Below are 13,289 nucleotides of genomic sequence, written 5' to 3'. Positions count from 1 at the left end.
GCTCATATCTCTCCTCAATCATTTCAAGAAGATTAAGTGGTACGCTAAATCCGTTGCTTGTCATCAATTTAACTTGATGAAGGATAGGCATAACATAATTCTTATTCTTCTCCATAGTGGTTTCAATTCTTCTTCCGGAGTGGCTCATGATATCAATTATTTTCCCAAGTGCTTATCTTTCTTTTCCGAAGTTCCAAGTCTATCAGTATCCCTTTGTGAAGCTTCATCTAATTCATTGCAAGGTCATAATCTTATTATTTCTACCTTCATATCTTTGCATCATTCATTTGTATACGGTGGTCCTTCATGGTGGTTCATCAAGGTTTCAATTCATTCTCAAGTGTTCTTCAAGAATCTTATTGGAGAACCTCAAGTTTTCTTCTCTCGTTTTTCCAAGTGCATTTTTTCTTCCTTTACCCTTTGAGGTGGTATTATAGCACTCTTGTTAGTGTAGGAGCCTCGAAGAGATTTCCTTTCAAGAATGAGATAATTAAACCCATCAATTCTATGATCATGAGATATTTTCAACCCATGATTTCTTCGTTGAGCTTTCTTGGTTTGGATTCCACCTAAAACTTTTCCTATGGATTGTTGCGATCATGGTGCTTGTCATTAATCCAAGTTCTCAATGTATCATCTTGGTGTAAGCAATTGTTCATATCTTGTTTCTCCCAATCTTTCCTTGTTTCTTTTAGTGGGTGGTTGTCACCTCATAAATGAGAGATGATTTTGATAAGCCCACTACTATCTTGTTTTTCGTTGTTGGTTTTCCAACTACTACGTCAATTCTCTGTCCGGAGGCTCTTCAATTCTATTGTGATGATAGTTGTCATTCTTTCTTCATTCTCTTCCTTCGTTTGAGCTAGTTCCTATTCTATTGTTCTGGAGGCATTGTGATGTTGATCTTTTGGGTCTATTATGTTGTTCTACCAAGATCATGGTGTTCCCTTGTTCTATTTAGTTGTTTGTAATGAATATTGTCTATTTCTTCAATCTTATCGAATTTTTTGTCCCATTTTCCTACCGAAGTGCTGCCGAAATTTTCCGTGAATTTTTGCTTTTTTTCTCATATCATTCCTCATCGCTTTGCAACCTTCAAGGATCGTTGGCTTCACTCGTTTGTCAAAGAAGCGACTAAGTTTTTACCTCTTGTTCTTTCTCATCCTCTCCCCCTTTCATTCTTGGATCTCGGGGTGAGATCCTCTTATAGTGTAGGAGAGTTGTGACAGCCCGAGACCGACGTTCTAGAAGATTCCCCTTCTATTCCGTTTTCGTCGTGTATCTATTTTTATTTGTCGCATCATCATCGCATCATGCGCATCATCAGCATTGCAACGGCACTCCGTTGCCGCCAGTTTTCAAACTTGCATCCGTTGTTAGTTGCCGGTTCACGTCGTTGTCCGTTCTGAGCCCGACCGCACACGCACGCGCCCACGGCATCGTTCGAATCTTGTTCTAAAAAGTGTGCGTTAAACTTTCTGTGATCGGGGTGAAACTTGGCATGTGGTCATGATTAGTTATAGCTGGGCCGCGTGTCGAATTTTGTCGCGATCGGAGACCGTCTGGTACCCGAACGGTCGACACTAGCGGCACCGTATTCGATCTACCGTCGGATGTTTGTCGGTGTTTTAAAATGTGTTGCCGCGCCACCCATTTTCCCTCTCGTCTCCGGTAAACCACCCTACACGGCCACGTACCCGTTCCCGCGTGTGGAATCGTTCGAATCCGACCGCGCGGTTGGATCCGGAACGAAATTTCGATAAACCTAGCCCCCCTTTTTGTCTATAAATAGACCCGCGTGTATTTTTAGACAGCCCCCTCTCCCCCTACCTCGGGATTCGTGCCCCGAAACCCTAGCCCCCCACTCTCTCTCTCCTCCCGCCCTCCTCAGCGTAGCCGCCGGGCCCGCGGAGCCCAGATCCGGCCCGCCCAGGCCCGGATCGCGCTGCCACCGCCGCAGCCTCCCTCCACCCATCGAGACTGCCTCCCGAGCCTCCCCTCGCCTCTCCCCGTCGAAGCCGCCGCAGCCAGGGCCCGGATCTGGCCGGAGCGTCGCTGCTGGCGAGCACCTCCCTAAGGCCGGTGCCGCTGCGTGCTCCCTCTCTCTTCCCCGCCGGTTCCTCTCCCTCTAATCTCTCTCCCTCGTTGACCTCATAGGAGCCGATGTGGAGTTCGTCGCTACCTTGTTCTGCTCGCCCCAATGCCACCTTGTGCCCCGGCCGCCACCGGGAATGGACGGATCCGGCGATCCCCGCCATGGATCCGCCTTCCCCCTCCGTTCCCCGGCCTCTCCGCCGGTCGAGGGACCTCGCTAGCGCCGCTCCTTCTCTGGAGCGAGGAGGACGACGACCACCGTGCGCGTCGCTCGCAGCGCCCGTCGCCCGCTGTGGGCCGGCCCAGCTGACCCCGGGGCAGGCCTGCTACAACCTCCCCAGCACGAGTAGCAAGCCCAGGCCACGTGGGCTGCTCCAGCGTCAGGCATGCCGGCCTCCTTCGGCCCAGGAGTCCCTCGGCCTGCTCCTCCCTCCAACCGGCCCGAGGCCTTCCCTAAGGTAGCCTCTATTCCCGTACCCTGAGCGCATTCTTGCTATGTAGCGCCACTGTTCGGCCCATTAGCTGTTTAGGTTAATTTTCGGAATTATTATTAAATTCCAGAAAAGTAGACGTATTTTAGATCGACCGTAGTTTAATAACCGTAAGTCGGATCGCGATGAATTAGATATGGTTTTGGTGTGGAATTTCGCGTAGAATCCGAAGTTGAAACTTGCATATTAGTTTGACGTGGTTTACCATGCCAAATGCATAGATTAACATGTTGTTCCAATAGGTTAGACGCTCGTATTTATTTTTCGCGCAAGTCCGGATAGCTTGAATGCCGTAGTAGAAATTCCCATGTTTTAGGAACCACTTTTCCATATATTTTAGAGCAGACGTTGATATTTTTTGCGTGTAGGGATTGCCGCTAGTTTATTTTTCCGTGTATAGGTTATTATCTCGCATTTACGTGTGGTATTATTTTTGTTGTGCAACCCCACATATTTTATATGTTTTCGGGGTAGAAAAATCAATAGGATTTATCTGTGCAATTAGTTTTAGCTTTTGAGCAAGTTAGTTCACGTGATATTTTGCCATGTTGCCCTCTTGTCTTTTTCGCAGGATTTATTCTGTGCTTCGTTTGATTAAGTTGTCAACTAGGGAGTTGTTCTTTGATGTTTACTCTAGCCCCTGGTAATTTTGGTTGCAATAGAAATGCATGTTAGGGTGTGGTTTGCTTGCTCTCAAGTTGCTAGAAATAGTGCTGATTTGGAGGTGCTTAAATATTTCAAAGTCTGGAATCTATTATATTTTGTTGCTCTCTTGTCTTGCTTGTATTTTGTGATATGTAGCTCTTTTGAGGTTGGTGCAATGGAGTTAGTTGTTGAATTTATGTTTCTATAGCATGCTGTAAATGTTCATGCCATTTGGAGTCCTGTAGCTTGTGGTTTTTCTGCTGTCAATATGCCTTCAGATCGAAAACTGCACTTTCATGAAGTGTAATTTTCACTAAGTCTGAAATAGTGTGTGAGAAGCCATTTTGTGACTTCTTTTCCTAGTGATCCATGATGCCATGCTAGTTGTTGTTAGTTGTTTGTTGTAGTGCTTCTTGCCCTCTATCATGTCATGCCTTGGTTGAGTATATTTGAGTTGAGTAGCTCGTAGTTGTGGGGTGTAGAAAATGCTATGTGGCTGATTTTGGCACATTGTAGTGATTTCTTGTTTTGCTCGTAGTTGTTGAACCGTAGCTCCGTTGGAGAAGTTCTCTATGTGTAAATTGCTTGTAACGATGCGTAGAATCACGAGAACCTATTTGTTTTGTTGTTTAACAACTAATTAAATGTGTTAGTTCAGATCTGGACAGAATTGTAAATTAACATGTGAGGTCGTTTCGGAGGTGCTATATGTCATTTCCGACCTCATTTAAAATGCCTAGATAGGTCGGTTAATTGAGCTTCACCTCTTGCCATGTTTAACCACATTTAATATTGTCGTGTATCTAATCGGGATAGAACTAAATAATTAAACATGGAGTTTCGTCAATATGCAACTCGTTGCATATTGAACTTCACTTAACGTGTAGTGTTTGATTGCGTGAATTGCCATGCCGTGACTTGCATGTATTCAGCTGCTCATGCATCATTTGTGTTGTGCATGATGTGTTGAATTCCGTGTGTTGATTTGTGTTTTCGGTTTCCTCCGTCTCGATAGAGTTCCGCAAGCGTGTCGGATTGTGAGGACCCGTTCGACTACGTCGGTTCGTCTGCTTCACGGAGGCATTCTTCTTCCAAGCGGGATCTCAGGCAAGATGACCATTTCCCCAGATACCATTACTATCATTGCCATGCTAGTATTACCATTTCTATCGATTATGTCTCGTTGCCTACACACATGTTAAATATCAGCCTCTCAACAATGCCATGAAAACCTTCAACCTGTTCGACCTAGCAAACCACTGATTCGATATGTTACTGCTTGCTTAACCATGTTGTTAGCGCTGCTAGTTGCAGTTGCTTCCATGTGAAAACATGGGTACCTTGTTATATCACCCTATTAAATGCTATTTAATTTAATGCACCTATATACTTGGTAAAAGGTGGAAGGCTCGACCTTTCTAGCCTGGTGTTTTGTTCCACCTTTGCCCCCTTAGTTTAGGCTACCAGTGTTATGTTCCATAATTGAGCGTTCCTAACACGATTGGGGTTGTTATGGGGACCCCCTTGATAATTCGTTTTAGATTAAAGCTGTTCTCGCAAGACCCAGCATTGGTACTAAATTTCCCCTACATAATAATTCTGTTAAATTGAAATGCATAGGGAGTTAGCGCTACCCGAGGAGTAATTCTACATAATACAGGGAGGGCCAGTGCTGATGGTGCTGGTCCAAAACAAAGCACCGTGCGGGGCCCACCCAGGGCAACTCGGGTGATGTCTATCAGGCCACCGTACGCTTCGCTTATCCGTCGTTTCCTGAGAACGAGATATGCGGCTCCTATCGGGATCGTCGACACGTCGGGCGGCCTTGCTAGATTAATTTTACCTTTGACGAGATATCTTGTGCATCAGGATTCCGGTGATGCTTTGGGTAATCTCAGAGTTGAGGTTTTCCACTAAGGAATCCGACGAGATCGCGAGTGTCGTGATCGAGGATTTCTATGCGGCTTGCGGTAATTTGTGATGGACTAGTTGGAGCACCCCTGTAGGGTTAAATCTTTCGGAAAGCCGTGCCCGCGGTTATGTGCCAACGTGGAAACTTTGTTTAACACTGGTTCTAGATAACTTGAAGTTAACTTAATTAAAATATGCCAACTGTGTGAGTAACCGTGAATGTCTCTTTCGTGAGCTCCTTCTCCGATTGAGGACACGGTGGGGTTATGTCTGATGTAGGTAAGTGTTCAGGATCATTCATTTGATCAGCCGTAGTTCACGTCCGCTATGCGTAGATCTTTGCCCTCTATTTCTTGTACTCATAAGTTAGCCACCATATATATATGCTTAGCCACTGCTGCAACCTCACCACTTAACCTTACCTCACCCATTAAGCTTTGCTAGTCTTGATACCTTTGGAAATGAGATTGCTGAGTCCCCTGTGGCTCACAGATTACTACAACACCAGTTGCAGGTACAGGTAAAGGTTATTTGACGCGAGCGCGTTGATTGTTCATTTGGAGTTGCTTCTTCTTCTTCTTCTTCTTCTTCATCGATCTAGGATGGATTCTAGGCCGGCAGCCTGGGATAGCAAGGATGGACGTCTTTCTTCTTTTCTCGTTTGTTTCCGTCCGTAGCCGGACCCTGCTCTTCTTCATGATGTTAATGTATTGTACTGCTGTGACTCTGATGTAGCATGTGGCGAGTGTAAGCCAATTCTATATATATATCTCTTCTTTTTAGTACATGTACTTGTAACGATATCCATTCTTGCAAGACGACGAGATGCGCTTCTATCCCTGACGAGGCCTTCGTGCCAAACTGAGGATAGGGTCACATCTTGGACGTGACAAGGAGTCACACAATGATGACCTTGCTAAGTTAAAGAAAGATCTTGATCATGCTCTTGTTCTTACTCGTGTGCTTTAATCTGAAAAGGTTGCACTTGGGCTTGACCGTGTAAGACTCAAGGAAGAGCTTGTAACACTTGACAAGGCTCACAAGGCCTTGAAGATTGCTCATGTCTCTTTAAAAGAGTCTCATGCTCAATTCCAAGAAAAAATCACTAAGGAAATAGTCACTTGCTCTCCATTTGTTTTAATTGATAATGTCCATGCTACTAACCCCTATTGTGAGCATGCATATCTTCTAGAGGAGAACACGAAATTAAGAGAACGGTTTGAGAAAGGCATTGTGATATGCATGCAAGGTGATACGAATCTCAATGACCTTTTGATAAATCAAAAGGAAGTGGTAGTAAAGGAAGGAGTTGGGTTAGGGCCAAGTACCAGTTTCTGTTTTTTCAATGTTTTTGACCCTTTTTCAGGCGGAGTCCAAATGGAATGAAACTTTATGATGATTTTTTTTGGACCAAAAGAGACCCCCAAAGCATTGGAAGAAGGCTAGAAGAGCCACGAGGGAGTCACAAGCCCATGGGGCGCGGCCTACCCCCTGGCCGCACCGTGCGGGTTTGTGACCTCCTCATGGGCCTAACTGACGCAATTCCAGCTCCATAAATTCCTATAAATTCAGAAACCCCTAGAAAGAAACCTAGATCGGGAGTTCCGCCACCGCAAGCCTCTGTAGGCACCAAAAACCAATTTGGAGCCTGTTTCGGCACCCTGCCGGAGGGGGAATCCATCTCCGGTGGCCATCTTCATCATCTCGGCGATCTCCATGATGAGGAGGGAGTAGTTCTCCCTCGGGGCTGACGGTATGTACCAGTAGCTATGTGTTTGATCTCTCTCTCTCGTGTTCTTGAGATGTCTTGATCTCGATGTACCATGGGCTTTGCTACTATAGTTGGATCTTATGATGTTCTTCCCCCTCTCCCTTCTTGGAATGAATGGAGTTTCCCCTTTGAAGTTATCTTATCGAATTGAGTCTTTGAGAACACTTGATGTATGTCTTGCACGTGTCCATCTGTTGTGATCCACTTGTGGGTTTGTGACAATTGGCAACCTATGCATATGGGTTGGCACACGTGGATTCATGTGAGTACTCGATGTATGTTTTGGTGATCAACTTGCGGGTTCATGACATTGGGAACCTATGCATAGGGGTTGGCACACGTTTTGATTCTCTGGTAGAAACTTTGGGGCACTCTTTGAAGTTCTATGTGTTGGATTGAATATATGATTCTGAGGTTGTGTGATGCATATCGTATAATCATGCGCACGGATACTTGAGGTGACAATGGACTATCTAGGTGACATTAGGGTCTTGGTTGATATGTAACTTAAGGTGTTATTCTAGTACGAACTCGATGATAGATCGATCAGAAAGAATAACTTTGTGGTTGTTTCGTACCCGACAATAATCTCTTCGTTTGTTCTCCGCTATTAGTGACTTTGGAGTGACTCTTTGTTGCATGTTGAGGGCTAGTTATATGATCCAATTATGTTATCTTTGTTGAGAGAAATTCACTAGTGAAATTATGAACCCTAGGCCTTGTTTCCACGCATTGCAATACCGTTCCTGCTCACTTTTACCATTTGTTACCTTGCTGTTTTTGTAATTTCAGATTACAAAAACCTATATCTACCATCCATATTGCACTTGTATCACCATCTCTTCGCCGAACTAGTGCACCTATACAACTTACCATTGTATTGGGTGTGTTGGGGACACAAGAGACTCTTTGTTATTTGGTTGCAGGGTTTCTTGAGAGAGACCATATTCATCCTACGCCTCCCGCGGATTAATAAACCTTAGGTCACCCACTTGAGGGAAAATTGCTACTGTCCTACAAACCTCTGCACTTGGAGGCCCAACAACGTCTACAAGGGGAAGGTTGCGTAGTAGACATCACTAACCTGAAACGACGCATTAAAGAATGGGTACCTAAATCCAATCATTGATCTTATGCATGTTTTTGCTTCCGGTGGGGTGTGATGGTTGCTTGATAGTGTAGAAACAAATCATATGACCGGAAGCAAGGACTTGGTGGTGGACGTTCGTCCCGGCCCATCCATTGCCACCCAAGTCTCCTTTGGCGACGATGCGATTTCAAAGGTATTGGGTCTCGGCAAGGTGGTAATTTCTCCGGAACTTACCATTGAAAAGGTTATGCTTGTTGAGACCCTCGCATACAATTTACTTTCCGTTGATAAACTTGCACTTATGGGATTTAGTAACTTATTTGGCATCGACTCTGTGGCCCTTTTGTGGAGAAAGACTCTTAAAGTAGCATTTGTTGGGCCTCTCGAGAACGGTCTTTATGTGGTTAACTTTTTGGAGTAACCCACTAAGACCGCAACTTGCCTAATGGCTAAAGTTGATGTGGGATAGCTTTGGCATCGCCGGCTAGCCCATGACAATATGAGATCTTTGCAAAGTCTGCTCAAAGGGGATCCCGTTCTTGGACTAACAAATGTGAGTATCGCCAAAGATCGTGCTTGTAGTGCATGTATTGAAGGAAAGATTCACGAGACATCTCACCGCCCCACAACTACCATGTACTCAAAAAGGACATTAGAGATCCTCCACATGGATCTCTTTGGTCCTCCATCCTATGATAGTCTTCGGGGAAGAAAGTATAGCTTGGTGATTGTGGATGATTATTCAAGATATACTTGGGTATACTTTTTCAAGAGAAAAGGTGAGACTCAACAAACCATCATCAACTTTGCTAATAAAGTTCAGCGACAACATAATGCAAAGATATTGATGATTAGAAGTGACAATGGCATCGAGTTCAAGAATTACACCTTAACTTAATTTCTGAGTGATGAAGGAATCAAGCATCAATACTCTGCACCTTACACTCCTCAACAAAATGGTGTGCCGGAAAGGAAGAATCATACGTTGATGGACGCGACAAGAACCATGATGGCAGAATTTAAATCTCCATATAACATTTGGGCCGAAGCCATCAACACCGCATGCCATGCATCCAATCGGCTCTACCTTCACCAAGGCTTGAACAAGACTCCTTATGAATTTTTTACCGACAACAAGCCCAACATCAAGTACTTCTGGGTGTTTCGTTGTAAGTGTTTAATTCTTAAGAAAGGTGCCCGATTGTCTAAATTTGAACCTAGAGCTCAAGAGTGCATATTTTTTGGTTATGCTACAAACTCTCGCGCTTATCGTGTCCTCAAGAAGTCCTTGGGACTCATTGAGGAGACGTGTAACATGGAGTTTAATGACAATAATGGGTCCCAAGTGGAGCAAAGTGGTCTTTGTGATGTAGGTGATGAAATTCCTCCCCAAGTCATAAGAATAATGGGTGTGGGACACTTCCTTCTCATTGAGGAACCCCTTGTGGCTGAAGGAGAAGGACAATGTTCCAGTCATGTGGAACCATCACCGACGCAAGACCCACACACTTCCGAAGAACAAACTGAAGGCCCTCAACTCTATGATCTTGATCAAGGAGAACATCAACCACAAGATGGTCCTGCACCAAGTGATGTCCTTGATAAATCTCACCCCTCTGAGCATGCTCAAGATCAAGACCAAGCTCAAGATCAATACCAAGTTCAAGATCAAGAGCAAGCGCAAGAACAAAATCAAGCTCAAGATCGAGGGAAAACTTGCAAAGGTGGTAAAAGACTCAAACAGGATCCTTAACTTACCCCTAAGGAGATTCAAGAAAGACGTGCAACCAAGAATGCCGAAAAGCTAATAAAGAATTATCATATACTAGAGAATTTCTACGGCAGCTTAAAGAGAGGGGTAACCACTCGTTGTCAATTAACAAACTTCAGTGCCCATCATGTGTTTGTTTCTTGCATTTATCCCCTAAAGGTACAAGAGGCTCTCGAAGACATGGATTGGGTTGAAGCCATGCATGAATAACTCAAAAACTTTGAGCGCAACAAAGTGTGTCGATTGGTGCCAAGACCAAAAGCGAACCGTAATTGTCATTGGGACAAAGTGGATCTTTAAGAACAAGCAAGATGCGAATGGTGTCATCACTCGTAACAAGGAAATATTGGTAGCACAAGGCTACCCCCAAGTCGAGGGCATCAACTACGGTGAAGCCTTTGCTCTTGTTGCTCGCCTTGAATCTATTCACATGTTGCATGCATTTGCTTCTCATCATAACTTCAAATTATACCAAATGTATGTGAAGATTGCATTTCTTAATGGTCCCCTTAAGGAGTTGGTGTATGTCAAGAAACCCTCGGGGTTCGAGGATCCCCAGTTTCCTAATTATGTTTATGTTCTCGATAAGGCACTCTACGGCCTCAAACAAGCCCCACATGCATGGTATGAGCACCTTACCGAGATGTTACATGACAGCCGATTTGAAGTTGGGAAAATCGACCCCACTCTTTTTTACTAAGAACATCTAAGGGAGTTTGTTCATATGCCAACTATATGTTGATGATATTATCTTTGGTTCACCGAACAAAGCTTTTAATGAAGAATTTGATGCACTCATGACTAAAGTGTTTGACATGTCTATAATGGGAGAGTTGAAGTTTTTACTTGGATTAGAACTCAAGAAATGAAGTCAAGGAACCTTCATGAATCAAGCAAAATATACTCAAGACACGCTAAAAAGGTTCAAGATGGATGATCTCAAACCAACCAAGGCCAACCCTCCCATGCCTCTCAACTGCCATCTTGACCTCGATACCAATGGTAAAATTGTGGATCAAAAGGTATATTGCTCTATGATCGGGTCCCTGCTTTACCTTTGTGCATCTAGACCAGATATTATGTTGAGTGTGGGAATTTGTGCATGATTTCAATCCGCACCTAAGGAAAGCCACTAAGTGGCGGTCGAGTGAATATTTCGATATTTGGCTCATTCCCCAAAGTTTGTCTTATGGTATCCCAAACTTGCTTCATTTGATCTCATTGGATATTCGTATTCGGATTGGGCAGGAGACCGTCTGGAGAGGAAGTTAACTTCTGGAGGTTGCCAATTCCTTGGTCCCTCTCTGGTAAGTTGGTTTTCCAAGAAACAAAATTGTGTTTCTCTCTCGTCCATCGAGGCTGAATATGTAGTTGCTGCAAGTTGATGTGCTTGGTTGCTTTGGATGAGGCAAACTTTAAAGGATTATGGTGTCACTTGTGACATAGTGCCTCTTTATTGTGATAATATTATTGTTATCTCAATCTCTAACAACCCGTTTCAACATTGCAAGATGAAGCTGTTGGAAATATGCCCTAGAGGCAATGATAAAATAGTTATTATTAGATTTCCTGTTTCAAGATAATCATTTATTATCCATGCTATAATTGTAATGAATGAAAACATAAATGCATGTGTGGATATCTAGACAAAACAATGCCCCTAGTAAGCCTCTAGTTGACTAGCAAGTTGATCAAGGATGGTAAAGGTTTTCTGACCATATGCAAGTGTTCTCACTTGATGACATGATCACATCATTAGGAGAATGATGTGATGGACAAGACCCAAACTATAAACGTAGCATGTGATCGTGTCATTTTGTTGCTATTGTTTTCTGCGTGTCAAGTATTCATTAGTACGACCATGAGGTCATGTAACTCACTGACACCGGAGGAATACCTTGTATGTATCAAACGTCGCAATGTTACTGGGTGACTATAAAGGTGCTCTATAGGACCTCCGAAGGTGTCTGTTGAGTTAGTATGGATCAAGACTGGGATTTGTCACTCCGTGTGACGGAGAGGTATCTCGGGGCCCACTCGGTAATACAACATCACATATATGCCTTGCAAGCAATGTGGCTAATGTGTTAGTCACGGGATCTTGTATTATGGAACGAGTAAAGAGACTTGCCGGTAACGAGATTGAAATAGGTATAGGGATACCAACGATCAAATCTCGGGCAAGTAACATACCGAAGGACAAAGGGAATGGTATACGGTATTATATGAATCCTTGGCACAGAGGTTCAACCGACAACATCTTCGTAGAATACATAGGATCCAATATGGGCATACAGGTCCCACTATTGGATATTGACCGGGGAGTGTCTCACGTCATGTCTGCATAGTTCTCGAACCCACAGGGTCTGCACACTTAAGGTTCGGTGATGTTTCGGTATAGTTGAGTTATAGGTGTTAGTGACCGAAGGTTGTTCAAAGTCCCGGATGAGATCATGAACGTCACGAGGGTTTCCGGAATGGTCCAGAAACAAAGATTGATATATAGGATTGTTTCATTTGGCCTCCAGAAATATTTCGGGCATTACCGGCAGTGTACCGGGAGTAACGAATGGATTCCGGATTTTTACTGGGAGGGGGGCACCCTCCTGGGAGAGAACCCAATAGCCCATGGGTGGTGCACCAGCCCTTGGTGGGATGGTGAGGCCAGCCCAATGGGGCTATGTCGGCTAGAAAAAAATCAAAGGAGAAAAAAAAGTGGGAGGTGGGAAGGAAGGAGGGGATTCCTCCTTCCCCAAACCGAATTGGAGTTGGAGTCCCCTCCTCCTCCACTCGGCTGATGCCCTAGGCGCTCTCTTGAGCCCCAAGGCTAGCCCCTCCCCTCCTCCTATATATACTAGAGGTTTTAGGGTTTTTGAGACACAACTTTAGCCACGTGCAACCCTAAACCTCTACTTCGTAGTTCTTCCTCTAGATCGGTTTTCTGCGGAGCTCGGGCGGAGCCGTGCAGGAATATATCATCACCATCACCGGCATGCCGTCACGCTGCCGGAGAAATCATCTACTTGCCCGTCTCTCTTGCTGGATCAAGAAGACGGAGATCATCATCGAGTTGTACGTGTGTTGAACGCGGAGGTGCCGTCCTTTCGATGCTAGATCGAAACGGGTCGTGGGACGACGGTGATTTGAATCACGAAGTTGTTCCACTACATCAACCGCATTTCTTAACGCTTCCCGCTTAGTGATCTACAAGGGTACGTGGATCCGATCTCCCTCTCGTAGATGAACATCACCATGATAGGTCTTCCTGTCCGTAGGAAATTTTTTGTTTCCCATGCAACGTTGCCCAACAGTGGCATCATGAGCTTGGTTCATGCGTAGATGTAATCTCAAGTAGAACACAAATTTTTTGTGGACGTTGATGTTTGATTTTCTGCCCTCCTTAGTCTTTTCTCAATTCGGCAGTATTATTGGATTGAAGCGTCCCGGACCAACATTACTCGTACGCTTACGAGAGACCGGTTTCATCGACTAACATGCGACTTGTTGCACAAAGAT

The sequence above is a fragment of the Hordeum vulgare genome, chromosome 3H (genome assembly GCF_904849725.1).
Source record: "Hordeum vulgare subsp. vulgare chromosome 3H, MorexV3_pseudomolecules_assembly, whole genome shotgun sequence".
Lineage (NCBI taxonomy): Eukaryota > Viridiplantae > Streptophyta > Magnoliopsida > Poales > Poaceae > Hordeum > Hordeum vulgare.
The sequence above is the reverse complement of the archived record's forward strand: the minus strand, read 5'-3'. Positions refer to the sequence as shown.